The sequence below is a fragment of the Periplaneta americana genome, chromosome 1 (assembly GCF_040183065.1).
Source record: "Periplaneta americana isolate PAMFEO1 chromosome 1, P.americana_PAMFEO1_priV1, whole genome shotgun sequence".
In the NCBI taxonomy this organism is placed as follows: domain Eukaryota; kingdom Metazoa; phylum Arthropoda; class Insecta; order Blattodea; family Blattidae; genus Periplaneta; species Periplaneta americana.
In genome coordinates this window covers 62,295,411-62,315,663 of record NC_091117.1, presented here as the reverse complement: position 1 = coordinate 62,315,663, position 20,253 = coordinate 62,295,411, and the positions used below count along the sequence as shown (strand labels likewise).

General features: G+C 34.0%; 1 protein-coding gene across 1 annotated transcript in view; it reads left to right on the top strand.

Moving 5' to 3' along the window:
* The window catches only part of LOC138696326 (fibronectin type III domain-containing protein 5), a 1,093,145-nt gene that overhangs the window by 82,456 nt on the left and 990,436 nt on the right, over nt 1-20,253 (top strand). Inside the window, exon 2 of the mRNA XM_069821140.1 lies at nt 7,149-7,204. The gene's annotated coding sequence lies outside the window, so the exon portion shown is untranslated. The remainder of the gene's footprint in view (nt 1-7,148; nt 7,205-20,253) is intronic.

The window sequence follows — 20,253 nt, the reverse complement described above, 5'->3', positions numbered from 1 at the left end:
TTATAGCTGGTTTGCGTAACCGGATTTCAGTACCTATCGTAGCTTCCCAAGTGCATCACGATGCTGGGTGGGCACCGGTCCCATACACTGGCCGAAATTTCATGAGAAAATTTCTTCCCCCACGAGGACTCGAACCAGCGCGCATTCCTTAACGCGAGTCCCAGGCAGGATGCCTTAGACCACGACGCGGGACAATAATAATAATAATAATAATAATAATAATAATAATAATATTTTTATCATCGTCATTAATATTATTATTATTGTTGTTTTGTTGTCATCATAATCATCATCATCATCGTAAAGCAGCAGATTGCATTACGCTGGCCGGAATAGATTGTTTGAATTGCAATGCCAACAATTTTATATTCAAAGCTGGAAAGCTTTGTACCACGGTCCTGTTACGTAGCTTTGTGTGAGCTGTTCATGAATAGGTTATCAAGTTCTCCTATGTTCAACATGCAGCCATACCCGGTTCTGTAAAGCTGTTGTAGTGGTTTGTGTAAGGACTGCGTCGAGTATGCCTGGCGGTTCTGTGACCGACAGCAGTCTGACATGACAGTGTCAATTGCCACAGCCTTGTGGATTGATGACATCGCATTACTAATTTTCAGATTTTTAATTTGTTGGACAACTTGTCTGCACTCAACACCTGTCAGCTATGTCACGTTCTCGACGCCCACTTCTCTTAAATTTAACACAAGGTTTATCAGATTAATACTTACATAATACAGGGACATCATTTTATTTTTACTTCAATTTTTATTGTACCTGAGTTTTTGAATGTACTTCACTCTCACCCCTTCTACTAAGGAAGTTCCAACTCCACACAGAACCAAGACCGCAGATAGTAACCAGTACTGAGTGACTGAGTATAGTACGTTCCAGAAATATGTTCGCGTTTTCCAGTGACGAAAGAGCTTTCAATATTGAATCATATTTTCGCACAGGTACTGTCCGTTTGCCTACGTCGCATCCCGATTTCCCCCACCTGCTTCTGCTCGCCCCTCTGTAATAGCCGGGCTGCCTTATCTCTTTTCTGAAAACATTAATTTCTCTTAGGAATTGGAATTTACGTAATATTATACAGCTGTTTAAATTTAACTTAAATAAAAGGGCCTCGTTAAGTAATTAACTGTCACGTGATTTCCTCCCTTTCTACAATCCTGCGGCATAACCACTTGGACGGACAGTAGATAGCATGTCTGAGCAATTTTATATTTTCGGGTCGGGCAGAAGTGAAGATTGAATTTACAGTACGTAGAGTAGGTACAGAATTATTTCAACATGAGTTACTAGTACGAAGGACGAAACTGGCAATTGGAATTAGATGCAATAGTCTATAGTGCGATAATATGCACAAAAGAACTGAAGCCTGTATCGAAATGAACGGCCACCATTTTCAAAATTGTGTTTAAATATTCATATTATGATTATTTTTCAATTTAACTTCTTTCTCTATATTGTACGCTAATGTGCTGTAGACAGTATAATATACACTGCATAATGAATACGTTCGCATGGATAACTCACTTCGTGAGTAAAAACACTTATTCTTAATACAGTACTGTACTTTGATTAAAGAAAAACCTAATGAAAATTATCAAACTCAAAATCGCGATATTTCCTAGTTTACGTAAATGGATGAACTACTTTTCTTCCTTCCTATACCTAGTAGAGGGATTTGTGTTTTACGCCAGTATCATCGAACTCCAGTCTCGGAGGGGGGAGCAAGCGGTGTTTCCGGTTCTCTAAAGGTATAGACAGGTTAATATTAAAAATGTTAGTAAAAATAAAGTGATGTCCGTGTACTAAATGACATGAACTTTGAACTAACAGTTCAGAAGTTGTTTCTCATCATCATCATCTAGACCAGTACTGTCAAAGCAAGCACATTTTTCTGACCTTGACGTCGTGCGCGGGCATTAAGCGCTAGGTATGCTAGGAGGAATAAGCAGCCTGTTGAATTGAGAAAACAGTGGTGCACAAACTTCAAACGGAACGTGAAATTTTATGTCGTTATTTTTATATGGCTTCTTTCTGTTTGTTATTTTCTATATTGTCTATTGTACTAACACCTATTTCTTAGCTTAATATTGCAGTTGTGTTTTAAACGTTAATAACATAATAACGAGTAAAGAAGGAATATTCACACAATATCCATAATAACTACAACTATACTGTACTAAGTGAATTAAACAAAGAAAGTGTTATCCCAAAGAAAGACACTGACTATGACATGATAAATTGAAATTGATATTGATGGTATCTTTAACCTTATAAAAGTAATCAAAACAATATTATAGTACGAAGCAAAGTTGTCTAGGTATATGTTTTAACTGTAACTAATATTACATAATAAAACTCTTATCGCATTATGGTTTTAGGTGATATTGGTGCGCAACTTTCTGTTATAATAATATTAAATTATCTCGAAATCTGCTGAAGCTATAGAGCTGACGTTTTGCCAACACATAGGCACATATCTTTTGTTTGTGATGTAACAGTATTTGCTTTGTTAATTCATTTCCTTAAAAACATTTTCCATGCCAATAATTTCAAACATTTTATTACACTATCTTCAGTAATACGTATTTACGATATATTAGATTTACGAAAACATTGTTTTAGTACCTGTAAGGCTACTAAACAAACATATCTGAAAATTTCACTTTTCTGTTAAAAAAAAGTTGAGAAAATATTCCTTTTGAATAAAAAAGCAAACTTGTGAAAAATGAACATTAAACTTAAAACTTACATTCTTATAATGCACTTATACTTCTCAGACAAATCTAAAAATTAACATGGATACAGTTTTAATAAGTTTTCTTGCCTTTATCTATTGAATTAGTGCTGGTCATCCCTGTATATAGCTCGAGCAAGCGGCATATACTACTTCTTTCGTCTGTCTCTTTCCTTTCCGCTGTAAAGCGCTCAGGCTCTCCTGGGCTCTAAAGCGCGCGCTTGCTCCTATGGGCACCAGTTGACATCACTGATCTAGACATTAAAGCTCGTTCCTGTTCAATAGTTAAGAATTTTGTAGGTATACCAGGATCTCTTCTTCCCTTCGATCTATATTTTTTAATTAGTTTTGGGATATAGCGCTACAGAAGGACTTCGGTGATTCAAGAATAAAGAGAAAAATAATACAATATATAAATGAACCCAAGACTTGACATATGCGTACACTGACGATATTGATACCATTGCTTTCGTTTTCTTACTCAGATATTTCATTGTATTCAAACTAGTGGAGGTCGGGCTAATTTAGATATAGTGGGGGTAATTTGGATATAATGAGTTACAATTAGTCATTGAAAAAAACTTTACGGAATCTTCAAACGCATGCCAATGTAATATATATTGTCTATTTCATAATTGCCTATCATGGAGTGTTAAAAATTTGTGTTGATCACACTGAAACTGCGTGATAAAAAACTGTTCCTTGATTACAAGTCTATGAAATGACCCATCACATTCAAAGCAATACTTTTGAGAAACCAGCTGAGATACAGTAACCAAATTCATGCATGTGTATATTACACATGTTTAGAACGCGTTTTAAATAAATGTAGGAATATATCATTAGTAGTTTTTTAATAAATTACAATTTACAGACTTGGGTAATTTGGGCATAAGTTACAATTTATTGAATAAAACTTTGCCTAATCTTCAAACATATACCAATTTATACACAGAATGATTCACGAGGATTGACCGTCCCTTACAGAGCTTATTTCCGAAGACATTCTGAGCAAAGATGTCATATAAACGTTTGTCCTAATCTCAATATTTTCAGAATTACAATAATTTCGGAAATAAGCTCCGTGAGTGACTGTAAATCCTCGTGAATCACCTTGTATATTATATAGTTCACTTGTCTATCATCGAGTGTTAAACATGTATGTAGATTACAGTGATACTGCCTGGTAAAAAAAAATACTATCTTTGAAATGACGCATCATATTCAAAGCAATATTGTAGGGGAACCAGGTGTGCTACAGTAACCAAATTTATGCATGTGTACATTACATATCTTTAGAACAAGCTTAATGTAGCAATATATCAGTAATAGTGTGTCAATAAATTACGATTTACAAACTTAGGGTAATTTGGGTATGATTATAGCTTAATTGGTAACTAACTTTGTTTTCGTCCCAGATCATGTCAAGTACTAAATTATGGTTTGTTCAAAGACAAATACAATAATATCCTAAGTGTTTTTTGTCCGTGAGTTTAGTAGGAGATTTTTTACGTTTACAAAATAAGCTTATCAAGAACTTAAGTATTGACTACAATTTTTTTAATCTTCTTAGGTCTAATTAAAATGTTTAAATGTCTACCTAACCTCAGAATTCTGCTATAGGATAGATGCATTAACCAATGGTTGGGATGATTTGATTTTATAAGGAATTTAAAGCATGTTTTACTTCAATAATACACATTGTATCCTATCCAAATTTCCCCTTCTATGGGATAAATTGAGTATAGTTAAACTTAGGGTTATTATTATGGTAAAAAGAAGCCCACATACTTGAAAAATGCAGAATCATTCTAGAAGGTCACAGTGCTAACATATACAAAAATTGATAGGAAAATGTTATCATGGTTAACAGACTATGGGTCTCTAAACTCAAAAAAGGCTGTTCTTTATACCCAAATTACTGCAACCCAGTCTACAAAATTCTGTAAACAAATGCTTTAACCCCAGTATACATACCGGGCAGTTTATAAGTCCAAACGACAAGTTAGAAGAAAAAAAGTTTATATATTTTTTTAGTGGATATGAAATTAAAGAATGTTCTTTTTGTGAACATAACCTATAATGAAAACTTGTATAATAAGAATAAGTTACGAGTGTTTTAAACCTCACGTTGAAAATTACACTACGCCTACGGGTGATTCCGATCCCTTTTTGTGGGTGATTTCGTTCGCTTGTTCACGTTTATTTAACGACGTAGTTTTTATATTTTTATGTTCCTGTTGCAGCTGAGGAAAATATAAAAGTTGAAAAGAAGAAACGTGGATAGAAAAGGTATGGAAGAGGTTCCCGTTCCAGTAAGAAATTTTATGTCCATTAAGCTGGTAGGTGGTTTAAAAATCCTTATACTACGTTCCAGAATAGAAATAGTGAATGTATAAATCCTAAAAACACCAGGAAACAAGAAAATGCAGTGGTATCTGAAGTTTTCAGTGATGATCGATAACTTCAATTAAAACCCGAATTTTCAAATTCGCTCATTTCTGCTACGGCCTAACGAGGAATGATGTTAGGAAAAATGTGTGTCAGTTTTGGTTCCTGTCTTATGATGATCCACGGTCTGTTAAGAAAGGGAAATGGATTCAATGCTAGGGAATTCAAAAGGAGTGCACCCATGAGATTTGAGTGGGAACATGCGGATAAAACAGTTTATTGTGGCATATGAATATAGATTATAAGCTAAGTGACTGAATATTTGAGGCGGAGCTGAGCAATGAATGCGCTTGATCTTATGCTTATACACTATCTACCAAAAAGTAATTGGGCACTGTTTTTTCCCCTTTAGAACCTCGTAGTACCACCTCTTGTTGCTATAACAGCAGCCACCCTGTCAGGCATGCCCTCCACTAATTTTGTGTAAGATATCCACTGGAATGCGTCGCCATTCCTCTTGCAATATGGCACTCAGTTGAACAATGGAAGTTGGCCGCATCTCCCGAGACCTCAATCGCCGGTCCAATTCTTCCAAAGGTGCTCAATGGGATTGAGATCAGGACTCTGTGCAGGCCAGTCCAACCGGTGAACAATATTGTCTGCATACCACTGCATAGTAGCCGCCGAAACATGGGACCAACTTCCATTGTCCAACTGAGTGCCATGTTGCAAGAGAAATGGCGACGCATTCCAGTGGATATCCTACACAAACTAGTGGAGAGCATGTCTGACAGCATGTCTGCTGTTATAGTAACAGGAGGTTGTACCACGAGTTCAAAAGTGGCAAAAACAGTGCCCAATTACTTTTTGTAGATAATGTATTTATAGAATCTTTTCAAGGCCAATGATCAATTGCTCAGAAACACGTTGTTTGTGTTATTAATTTAGATACATGTTTCTCATTGTATTGGCATAATATAATATAACTTGCTTTTTGTGTGTCTTTCACGTGTCTAGTTTCAACGATCATAATCATTCTACATGCGACATGCGATCGTTTGGAAGACTCGTAAAAAAAATATAAAACAGCTAAATCAGAATGTTCTAAAGAAGATTTTTGGTACTGAATATAAGAAACAATGCAGCAATCTCTCAATTCACAACAGTTTTGTGAAAATATGGTACATTATTTAAAATACAGACAATTTCCCAAAATTCGATCTGAATCGCCCTAATCTATGACATACTCCAATTAATTATTACTTCTTCTTATGTGATTTAAATAGTTAGTTTTATAATAACCCTGACTAGTGTTAAAATTAATTATTGTAATACACTCTCATTATTTTCTCTTGCGATGTCCCTAGCTCCTAATTTTACATATATAGAAACATAACATTTACACATTATGTACAAACGTAGAAATGCGTACATATGAAACGGAAATACAGGTGAAATATTATGCCGAAGTTCTGTAATATAATTATTTTGTCATTCGTTTTTTCTTCAGAAAGTACTGTAGATAAAAATGTCCTATTTTTAATATAAATTATTACATCAGCGAAAATACTTGCAGAACCGTAAGATATGAATTTAAAAATTCAATTACAAACGAGTAACGCTGGATTAATGTGATCGTTTGATTGCGTTTCACATGCTTGGAGTATGGGCGTGTAGAATATCGGCTTTGAAAAGGCGACCACGTGACGTCTGCGATTGCTGTTATTTTAGGTACGGTCATAGAAAGCTATAAAACATGTAAGTTTGAAGCACTTGCGTATATCATCCACTCTTTCAACTCTCCCACAACCAATCTGCATGTACATCCACGTGATATTAATTGAATTTGTATCTGAATGCAGAAATTTTATAGCACCTTCCCTGCAGCAGTAATAATTGTATTAGATTTTTTTTCACTCCCACGTAGTTACATTTGTCCTTGTCTGAATATAGAATGTTTCAAGCTTTCTTCTCAGCATGCGATATTATTAAATGTGTGTTTCGTTTATTTCAGGAAATGGTGTAGCTGTGCTTCGTGGTGCTGAAATTGTTCGATCTCCTTCGCGCTAGGTGAGTACATAAATAAATCATTAAAATGCTTGCTGGCTGTCTTGTGAAATTACAGACAATGTGTATTGCTGCAAATCTGGCTTTCAGATAAAGCTCCCTGTGAAGCAGAAATTATTCAATGTGTATTGAGTTCGTTTTGAATAGAGTTGTCAATGTGTACTGTAATGTGTTAATTACGAGTAATAGTGTAGACTATTTTATTTGTATTCATTTCATGTTAGAATGACGTAAAATGATATTAGCATTAATTCTCCGGTTCTCGAGCACCATTCATTTATAATCCATTGTTGCTTATTACGTCATCACATCTCCGCTTTCAATTAAATTTTCAGTATCTTCCCTTACAGTTTAGCTCGATGTCTGAAGTATTTGGATGTAATTGTGACTCTTTTCTGTGTGTAATATTATACGTTTTGAGAATGGATTACAATTGTAATCCACGCGAGTGCTGACGCCAGTGTTTTTAACCGATGAGAAAAGAACCGCGAATTTTCTGTTTCCTTATTTGTAATTTGATTTATTCCTACAAGCCGTTCATAAGATAGTTTTACACATTTTCTGTTGTTACAGTGGTTATTTTATCTTACATTATAAATGATTGCATGGGCATATTTGATAATACAGAACAATAATTTCCTCTCATATGAAAGAGGCTTGAACTTGAACACCATAGTGACTTAAATTTTAGGAGTAGAAAATTATAACTGTAGAGTGCAGTTTATAATAACAAGAGTCCGGATTTTTGGCAAAATTCCTTTTTTACTGGGTGGAAGTAAATAATTATTTTCATAGATATAAATGTTATTTTGGATAACTCAAAGTGATAGGATCTATGTATATTTTGCCTTTTTAAGGTGTTTCTCACTAATTCAACAATAAATGCCTTTTTTTGTCATTTTAAAGTAATATTACTTGTTTACTTGCAATTTTTAATTAAATATAATGTAATGGGTATGAAATTTAAATATATGAAACAATGACTCACTTTACTAGCAATAGTAAATAAAAGTAACTTATTTCGGTACTTAATCTGTTAATAATCGTGCTTTAATACTATTGGTGTAATATGGATCATCATCGAAAATCCACAGTTACAAATATGTCACATCTTCACTATACCATCAAGCAGCTTTATAATTTTAAATATTAAGCCCGTTCTCATAGAAGTTGTCACGTAGAATTCTCAATCGGATAGCTGAATTGTGACTTCAGTTACAGTTGTTTTCATTTCTTAAAACTTATATTGCTTCTTAAAACATGTAATTACAACAGTTCATATTAATAATAGCGAAAATGTGGGTACATTCATAGAAATAGATTAAAATGTCTCAGATTATTCACTAAGAATATATTAGATGAATTAAACCGTTTTAGTTAGCTAGAATGTGACATTTCAATACATCATAAAATGCAAAATTATCTTTTGTACGTCTCTTAATATTTTCCCATGTTTGTCAGTCTTCGGTAATTCTATTACAGTATTTGTACTTAGCCTATACCCGTATTTATTGTGAGAAGAGATTTTGCAGCAATTAGCCCTCGATGTCTGAAAGAAACAATTCGACTGATTGTCTTAAATTCAGTATAAATTCTCATTCTGAGAAGGATTGGATAAGTTATGTCAGTTCATTGAAGAGACGACTTGACAAGGACTGCAAACAGTTTAGGTTACCAGTTTATTCAGAATGTTTGCTCCTATGGTTACCGTATGATATTTAGCTGAAATGACGTGGAAACCACGTAACTATTACAACCAGTCCGTTAAAGTCAATAAACTCAGTCTCTGTTCTTCTATATATGTTTGTTGGAGTGCTTTCGATGCCCCTGTACTTATTCTTCAGATGTCAGTTTACTTGGTTTTAAAATAATTTAACTAAAAGTGAAAATACAGATAAAAAATCAACTAACTTCTAATTCCATTGTGTGGAATAATATTAATATTTCAAAGAAAGATAAAAATAGTCACTGTTTTAAAATTTTATTAAGTTTTATCCATTCTCGCTCTACGTCTCGGAATACAGGATATTAACATAAAGAAACAAAAGAAGGATAGAAACAGCTGAAATGAGATTCAAGAGACCAGTATCAGGATATGAAAGAATTGACAAAATAGTAAATCATCTCATAAGAGATTACAAATACCGCTTATTACAAAATCTGTAAAATTAATTGATACTTTTCTTAATTTCAGTGTCTCTTGTGCTTCTAGATCGTCGGAAAAAATCCGCAATCAACGTAAAGGAAACACAGAATTTTGAGGACTATGCCAGAACAATGGAAGGAGTCCATTATCGTACCTATCTTTAAGAAGGGGGACAAGACTAACTGTAGTAACTTTCGAGGAATATCACTTTTGTTGACGTCGTACAAAATTTTGTCCAATATTCTTTTGAGAAGATTAACTCCGTATGTAGATGAAATTATTGGGGATCATCAACGTGGTTTTAGGCGTAATAGATCAACTATTGACCAGATATTTTGTATTCGACAGATAATGGAGAAAAAATGGGAGTATAAGGGTACATCAGTTATTCTTAGATTTCAAAAAGGCATATGACTCGGTTAAGAGAGAAGTTTTATATGATATTGTTATTGAATTTGGTATTCCCAAGAAACTAGTTCGATTAATTAAAATGTGTCTCAGTGAAACGTACAGCAGAGTTCGTATAGGTCAGTTTCTGTCAGATGCGTTTCCAGTTCACTGTGGACTAAAGCAAGGAGATGCACTATCACCTCTACTTTTTAACTTTGCTCTAGAGTATGCCATTAGGAAAGTTCAGGATAATAAAGAGGGTTTGGAATTGAACGGGTTACATCAGCTGCTTGTCTATGCGGATGACGTGAATATGTTAGGAGAAAATCCACAAACGATTAGGGAAAAAACGAGAATTTTACTGGAAGCAAGTAAAGAGATAGGTTTGGAAGTAAATCCCGAAAAGACTAAGTATATGATTATGTCTCGTGACAAGAATATTGTACGAAATGGAAACATAAAAATTGGAGATTTATCTTTTGAAGAGGTGGAGAAGTTCAAATATCTGGGAGCAACAGTAACAAATATAAATGATACTCGGGAGGAAATTAAATACAGAATAAATATGGGAAATGCCTGTTATTTTTCGGTTGAGAAACTTTTATCATCCAGTCTGTTGTCGAAATATCTGAAAGTTAGAATTTATAAAACAGTTATATTACCGGTTGTTCTATATGGTTGTGAAACTTGGACTCTCACTTTGAGAGAGGAACAGAGACTACGGGTGTTTGAGAATAAAGTGCTTAGGAAAATATTTTTGGGGCTTGTAATTCTTACTTGTAAGCACAAGCATCACTAATAAAAATGGAGTAGACAAATATACGGGAGCTAGCTGAATATTATTATAGTAAAATCCAATATTGTGGGATGCCTCTTGCAATTAGTATAAAACAGGACGAAAATGGTAAAATTGTTTCCATACTTACTTACAAATAGCTTTTAAATAAGAACCCATTACCGCACTCCCATTAGCCCGCCATCGGTCCCTATCCTGAACAAGATTAATTCAGTCCCTATCATCATATCCCATCTCTCTCAAATCCATTTTAATATTATCCTCCCATCTACGTCTCGGCCTCCCCAAAGGTCTTTTTCCCTCAGGACTTCCAACTAACACTCTCCATGCACTTCTGAATTCATTCATACGTGCTACATCCCTGCCCATCTCAGACGTTTGAACTTAATGTTTCTAATTATGTCAGGTGAAGAATACAAAGCGTGCAGTTCTGAGTTGTGTAACTTTCCCCATTCTCCTGTAACTTCATCCTTCTTAGCTCCAAATATTTTTCCTAAGTACCTTACTTTCGAACATCCTTTACCTCTGTTCCTCTCTCAAAGTGAGAGTCCAAGTTTCACAATAATATAGAACAAAAAAAAAAGTTTGCATAGTAAATTTAAAAAAAAAAATCTTCCTTTTGGCGGTATTGTAAGGAATTCTATAGACAGGATTAGGAAACAAGAATGTTTAAAATTAAAGTATATAATTGAATCCGAAAGTAGAATATTTATATTAGAAACACACTCTGTATATAAACGTTCTCTCGATTGTCTGTGCAATTTCAGGCCGTATTCTACCACAGTAAACTACACTCTTCTGTCATTAAAAAAGTAGCAGACATATTCCCTACTCTTTTGTCTTTCTCTTCAAGTAATTTCTCAAAGAAAGTTTATGTTTTTTTTAGATACTCTTTCTCCAACTACAAATAACAAATGTTCAAAAGTCTTGTGACGTTAACCTGGTAACGTTTATAAAACCTTCTGAAACCTCTCATGATTCTTATTTCCACCAAAAGTTTTCCTTCTTTGTACCAGTTGTCGAGTCCAAACCTTTTTCCCCCCCCCCCTCCATTTCTCTAACTCATGGACACAGCAAGGACTAGCCAAGGGTATCTTTTCCATCTCGAAAATGCTGTGTTAACTCTTATTTATATTTTGAGTGAACGCAGTTATGTAACAGACTGTTTCAAATATGTTATTAACTTCCCCTTTTATATCTCACAACTTATGTAGTTACTGAGACATGTTATTTAACAAAGGTTATGTAACTTCAGTCTGGACGTAGTCTTAGAGTCTTTATTGGATATTTCCCTATGGACATTTTAACAAATGATATTTATTTGCAGGTGTTGCGTGACACTGAATACTATTAACAACTGAGCTACTCTCTTTCCAACTAAAGATTGAAGTAGACGTAAACAAAACCGAAATGTATTACTCCGCAAATCGCAAGCTAGCTACCAAAGCAGCCACCAGGGCGCATTATTTTCAGCAAGTGATCACGCAGAGCAGTCAAAGTCTGATATATTGCAGACATTTCAACACATTCATTGAACTAACCCGTAAAAGGGTTAATATTTATTATTTCTCTACTGGGAATAGTGGATTTTCTTTTTCTGTAGATTCGTGATTAAATGTTATTCTTTGAAGAGTGGAGAATTTCTTTAATTCTACAGAAATTTATTTGAGGTTGGCAACACTGAATCTCGCACTCTGTTACACCACCTGTGTTGAAGCTGCAAGTCACCTTGGGAGGGATTTAATGTCTATTACTCATGCGCGTTGCCATAATACACGTCACAATGATTTAACATGCAATGTCTGAAACCACTAATATAAACATGTTGTTTAAATCGTAACAAAGTGTTCTTATAAGCATGTTTAATTCACCCGTATTCCATGTATTTTATACATTTTATTATTTTAGAAGGAACTATTTTAATGTGAGGAAGAAGATGACAAGCATGAGTTTGGAGGCGTTGTGCGTCCAATAGCCGATCAGGAACCATTATGCCACGTGCATTTATTTACATTTACTTCAATCTTTAGCTGGAAAGAGTATATACATGTCATATAGCAACAGATAATTTTATAGAAATAAAAGTACCATATAACACATAGAATTATTCAATTGTACTAACAGTAGGTACATAACTGTTAGCGTTTCGTGGAAATTAGAGATGAACAAAACTAACTGCCGCTCTCGCTTGCTGTGGTCGCTGCATTTGTCTTTCGAGTCTCGTCTCGTCTTTCTCGTGCGCTTCAAATCTCGCTCATCATTCTCGAAATAGAGTTTGGTCGGTGTAGAAAGGTTTCGTAACTTTGAATGACATGATTAATTGAAATAAATAACATTATAAATGTTTAAATGAGAGAAAAAGACAAAACAGAACAGTATCTTAGTTATCAAAATGTTCTGGTTCTATTATATGATATTACCTAGGGTTATATAAATAGAAAAACAATTATTTATTTACTTATTTATATATTCGAATGACAGGTACATAGATAACTTATCTTTTACCTAAACACAACCTCAAGATTAAAACAATTAACATAATACAACTTAAAATTAAATCTAATGAAGGAACTAAACAAAATCCTTAAAGAACTAAAAACTAAGAACTAAACAGAGGCAAGAGGCTTCTCGCTTCTCAGTTTCTGGCACATTCTGTCAATGATAGAAAAAAAATATTCTCAAATAAATTTGCATTTCTAAGAAACATAAAACATTACGTTAATATAATTTTACTTGAGTTTGCACACTTGATCTCAAATATATGAAAAGGAAATTCCTAGCCTTTTAATAAGAGCCTAGTAATGAAATAATGACTGGGGAACGAATTATTATACACTGAAAGGTATAGATGATGTTTCAAATACGCTACTTGATTGTTTATACATATATAAAGTTGCCAAACTTAATAAAAGTTCAGACAGGTATAAACAACTGTGGCGATTCAAGGCTGCTTGACGTTCGGTACTTCGGGAGTGATCAATCTCTAATCTCGAAACACTCACAAGCAGTCTTTACGTCAACGACGCGACGTGTAGAACGTTGTCGTGCGGATTTTCGGCTTTGCAGACGCTATTAGTCTTGCTTTGTCGATAGTTATTCATCTTAATGGAAATTGTAATAGTGGGTTCCAATTTAGAATGGGACATGACCGTTTGTTAATACGTTATCACGTTATCATTGTAGTGTAAGATAGGAAACTGTGTCGGACTGGTATCATGTTAAGGGTGAAGGTACCCCATTATCTTTCAAAAATTTAGTGAAGTTCATTTTTTTATGTCTTAGCTACTATAAACGTTAAGTGAACAAAACTTTTCATGCTTATTATACATACATTACACTTTATAAAACATTATTCAGAAGTATACAAATCTGGCTTTCAGGTAGTAGCTCCCTGTAAAGCAGGTTTGAATAATTTCAAGGAAAAATTGTTCAAATTCTTCAAACCTGCTTTACAGGGAGCTACTACCTGAAAGCCAGATTTTTATAATATATTCGTTACTGGAGGTACGTTAACAGAAAGCCACAAATTAAGTCACACAGAATTGGTGTGCGCTCATAGTTGAGTTCTGGCGTCTTGTCAGCTCATTTGAGTCGTGTGGATACAAAGGAAAAATTGTGACGGTGTCGTGTATAGTTCCTGGAGTAGCTCAGTCGGAAGAGCGTTCGCGCGCTAAGCGAAGGGTCCCGGGATCGATACCCGGCCCCGGAACAATTTTTCCTTGAAATTATTCATTATTCAGAAGATTAAAATAGCTATTAAATAGCTGTAAAAATAATATAAAACTTGCCTAATATTTTTTTACAACCGTAAAGTATTTATATAATAAAATGTACAATTAATTACATATCTGCGTGATTCTTATACTAGAATGTTTTAAAGACCTATAACAACATAGTCTAGGATCTTTTACTCGTTCCTTCAAGAAATATGTTTTCTTAGTCCTTACCTTCAATATTAAACTTTATAAAAATTGTAATGAGAAAAAATTTTTCCTGAAGAAATAGGTAAAAGATCCTAGACTATGTTTTTGATGTAGATCTTTAAAACATTCTAGTAAAAGAATCATGCAGATATTTAATTAATCATATATTTTATTATGTAAATGCTTTACGGTTGTAAAAAATGCATATTTGTTATGTTTTTACAGGTAATTAATAGCTATTTTCTGAATAGTGTATTATAAACTGTAATGTGTAAGAATATTTCATACTACTATGCATATTAAGCTGAAAAAAAATAATTTCACTAAATTTTTGCAGGCCAATAATGCACTTCCCCTCTTAAGGGAATTCTAATGTGTCTGAAAGGCGGAAGAGCTAGGTAGAAAATATGTACATAATAATTAAAATAAATTAAAATGTATAATTTAATTCTTTGCTGGTTCCATTACTCTAAAAATGTTAGTGCAAGTTCGTGTAAGAATATTTCATAGTACTCAACGTGGTGAGTGCATTCTGGCCTGCTGCATATCTGCTGCTCTCAGATAGAAATGTGAAACCACACTTTAGGTAGACTGTGTAATGTATTCACCTAAGAGCTGTGAGATTTGCGCCTCTCTACTTAAATGTTTTACCTAAGTGAACAGTCGTGTCGCGGCGCGTTCCTCGTTTGTTTCTCTCACTTAGCGGCTTAATAAATTCTGTCACTTAAAGTTGGGCGGATTATCGTTTCGAAAGCTGCAGAATGTGTGCTACCGCGACTCGGAATCAATTCTCAGTTACCAGGCATGGTGTGTGCAGCAGTTAAGCCTTGAGTTTTCTGAAACTACGCATGCGTCGATCCAGAAAAACCCAGGCTTAAAGGGATAGAGGTGGTATTTAATGGCAATCTACAGAGCTACATTTTCTTTTATTAATAAAAAAACCCACATCTTTAGCACGATGCTGAAATCGAGCAAAGAAGTAACTTTTGATAAGAGGACTTCCAGCTGCTTACATTCAACTCCAATTGTTACACTCTTACTTATAGGTACCGAAGAAAACGAAAGAGCGGATATTTAGGGAAGCAAGCAACCTTATCAAACTCAGAATATAAATATTCCACCTGTTCTATTTCATACATTAAGCACACAACTACACTCAAGTGGAATACATACTGGAACTCTAGTGTTAAAGGCTCTGTGACCAAGAAATTATTCTTTCCTAATGTACAAGACAGACTATGTTGCAGTCAGTTTTCACCCGACTTCTTTTTCACTCAATTTATGACCGGTCATGGAAAATTCGGTTCCTACTTTGAAAGATTTAGGATCAGAAGTGCAGAAGAATCTATCTTCATATGCAAAGACAGAGTGTTGAACATTTAAATTTTAACTGTCCACTTTTCCAAAGAAAAAGACACTTTTTAAGATATCATATCTCGGACTGCAATTTAAATTACTGCACACTCCTTTACCATTTACCATATCTACGCAAGACTTTAGCTATTAGCTATTAAGTGTATGTAAATTATTGATAATATAAAACCCTATTTCACTATCTAAAACAAGTTACCTCTCTTTGGAACATAATGATAGTAATAACAATAATAACTATGTTTGTATTATGTATCTTACTATAGTTCAGTGTTTTATGACAGGTATAATTGATCCAACTGTAAGGATGGAAACATACGAAAATCAACCTGCTGAGGTACATCAGGAAAAATGCGACATATACGACCCCACTATATCATATTATAAGGAAAAATATCATCTAACGTCGATCGAAGTTATTGGATTACTGATTGGGGCTAGAGGAACCATCACAAAACGTTTCGCGCATTTTTGTAAGCAGTTTGGTCTAGGACAAACTCTTGTCACTGAAGTATCTATGTCTGCAGTGAAGGGATCTATAAAAATCCTAAGAACCCATCTCTACAGTTATATAGATTGAGCTCTTTGCTATGGCGATCTGCTCACTTAAGTTGGGTCTTGCAACCAGTGCTAAATAGACGACTGTGATCATCCAATAGCTAATAGATACTAGGAAATTTTATGTTTCTTCTGGAATTAATGATGCTTTGTTTAGTCTTTTCCAATTATTTCTAATTGTGCTATTTCTTATTCTTTTTCTTCTCCATTGTTTTATTTTTTTTTCCATTATAACAACAATTTTATGGTAAGCTTTGTCTTCTAGACAGCCTTCACTTCGAGGAAGCTGAATAAAATTTAATCGAAATAACAGTTTGTAACCGTAAGTAATTTTGTTTTTATCTCTTTACTATCGCAAACCATGCATCGTTATTGTAACTAAGTTATTTCTTCTGTTATCTTTTTTTTCTGCTGTTTATTGCCTCAGTGTTTGTAATTAAGGTATTTTATAACCTAAAGCAACTGAATATCATTTCCGTATTCTTTCCTAATGTTTATTGTTACTACTTATATATTAGATATTTAATTTGTAATTAAGTAAATTTTGTTCATTATCTCTTTATTATTGTTTAAAATTATGTATAAATTCGTAAATTCATGTCATACTCTTGCAATCTCTCTAAACCTTCGTTTATAATTTCTAATTTATATATTTAATTTTGTTTTAACTGATTGTAATTATTGTATAATGTACTTAATATCGTTTACTATCTATTAATTAATGTATTTATATTGCAACTATGACTAATGCCTACTACTAATAATAATCCGTGGCGCTACAGCCCGTGAAGGGTGAAGGGCCTAGACCTACTAGCCGGCTGCTGGCCTCACGCCCACGTGCCGAAGCAGAGATGACGATCATCCAATGGAGGTATCGTGTGGTTAGCACGATGATCCCCTCAGCCGTTATAGCTGGTATTCGCAACCGGATTTCGCTACCTATCGTAGCTCCCCAAGTGCATCACGATGCTGGATGGGCACCGGTCCATACACTGGCCGAAATTTCATGAGAAAATTTCTTCCCTCATGAGAACTCGAACCAGCGCGCATTCCGTAACGCGAGTCCTAGGCGGGATGCCTTAGACCGCGACGCCACGGCGCGGGACAATGCCTACTACTACTTCTTTAAAATGTATATTATCTCTACATAATATATTTCACATGTAACAAACTACAACCCTAATATACCAAAGGGTAAAATAGGGTTTCAGTGTTTGGATAAGAATAATAATGATAATAATGATAATAATGATAATGATAATGATAATGATAATGATAATGATAATGATAATGATAATGATAATGATGATGATAATGATAGTAATGATAATAGTAGTAGTAATAATAATAATAATAATAATAATAATAATAATAATAATAATAATTTTATTTAACCTGGCATAGTTAAGGCCGTATTGCCTTCCCTTACACTAAATCAGGAGTAAATCTTACTTACTTAGTAGAACATACGACAGTATCCGATTCAAGTAATTACATATTAATCTTAAGTTAGACGGATACGATTTACATAATGAACTCAAAAAAGGCAGTTAAATAAAAATGTGCACAATAAAAATAAAAAGAAACACAGTGAAATATATATTATTGTTGTTAGAAACAAATACGATTGACTCAATAAAACCAGAAACTGAAAAATCCAATAAAATGTACACAATAAAATCTATACTAATATTAATAATAAATCTGTAGCCGAAATTTTTCTGGTAATTTTCGATTTTCCAAAAATAATTGGTCCTAACATATATAATTAACCACCCCACCCTGAAACCGAAAATCGCTTTTTTGAAATTTTTGTTTGTATGTCTGTCTTTCTGTCTGTATGTTTGTTACCTTTTCACGCGATAATGGCTGAACGGATTTCGATGAAGATTGCAATATAAATTAAGTTCGTTGTAACTTAGATTTTAGGCTATATGGCATTCAAAATGCATTATTTAAAAGGAGGGTTATAAGGGGGCCTGAATTAAATAAATCGAAATATCTCGCTTGTTATTGATTTTTGTGAAAAATGTTACATAACAAAAGTTTCTTTAAAAATAATTTGCGATAAGTTTTATACCTTGAAAAGTTTGATAGGACTGATATTTAATGAGATAAATGAGTTTTAAAATTAAAATAAGTGCCATCTAAGGCCTTGTAATGAATTAAAAAACAAATGACTTCGTCTATAAGGGGCCTTGGACAGCAACAATCGAAAGCTATGAAATATAGCCTACAGAGAATGTTTCTGAAGTATGAAGTAATATCGGAAGCTAAATTAACCGATTTGTATAATTAATTATTATTTCACCATTGGAAAGTGTAGTTCCTCTAGATGGACATAATGCTATAATGTTATTACAGTAACTTCTGATATAATATAATATAATATAATATAATATAATATAATATAATATAATATAATATAATATAATATAATATAATATATGTAATATTATATAATATAATTTAAGTTATTTGAAGGGTTCAGAACCATATTGGGCCAAGCGCCAATTACTGAATACAAGGGTTAAAATTAAGTTATCATAATTCAATGGAAACCTATAACAAGTAAAATAAAATATACACATTAAATCTAAATGATGTCAATCTTCATTAAACTATGGTTGCATGTAATAAAAATTAAGAAACATGTCAAAGGAATTGTCATTGCACCAAATGAGTGTCTCTGGACCAAAATGATCGCATTTTAATTATTTGGATGCAATTTAAATTAAGTAACATATTTAACGATTTATCCTTCTATCAAACACGAATGTTCCCTGGATCAAATGTCCTATTTATTTCTAACAGGTGCAGCGGAGCGCACGGGTACGGCTAGTTAAAAATGAAAACATTGAAATACATATTGGTATCTATTAAGTTATAACAAGCAAATACGATTCACAAAATAAAACTAGAAACAAACAATTGAGTAAAATGTATACAATAAGTATAATAAAAAACGAACACAGTGGAATATACAGAGTGATTCAAAACTAAGTTACAGAGGAATATGATAGTACTAAAACAAACAGTTTTATGAAGAAATATTTGTCCTATGTTGCACCGGTACACTTGTTTCAGTGTTGTGACTGGTAGGAAATCATTTATGCAAGGGCCAGTGGCTTGACGCTCTGATATGTTTGAGCTTTCAATGGAAAACAACAGACAATGACGGAAGTGCTTCGAACTGACGCCCCCATCTTGTAAACGATACTGACATCGCCGAAGCCGTATCCGTTCAAATATTCCAAGTGTAGTACGTATGGTGTTACAGGCGTCAACAATCTGTGGAAGATCATCGACATTGTCTACAGGTGTGTTGCACACTAGGGTCTTCAATGTCCCCATAAGAAGTCAAGTGGATTAAGATCTGGGGATCTTGCTGACCGTGGGACGGGACGTTGATAACCCCATCCATCTGTTGCCGTCAGATTTTGCCTCGCCGCAAGACTGAAGTGTGCAGAAGCTCCATCATGCTGAAACCATGTCCTGGCGCGTAGTGCAAGCGGCACCTCTTCCAACAAAACGAGAAGGGTGTTTTTCAACAAAGAAATGAAGGGGAAGAAAAATACCAGAAGAAGCAAACAACGAAATGAAAGGCAGAAAAATGTAAGAACGGAGAAACAAAGAAATGAAGGGGAAGAAAAATGCCAGAAGAAGCAAACAACGAAATGAAGGGGAGAAAAATGTAAGAACGCAGAAACAAAGAAATGAAGGCGAAGAAAAATACCAGAAGAAACAAACAACGAAATGAAGGGGAGAAAAATGTAAGAACGAAGAAACAAAGAAATGAAGGCGAAGAAAAATACCAGAAGAAGCATACAACGAAATGAAGGGGAGAAAAATGTGAGAACGGAGAAAC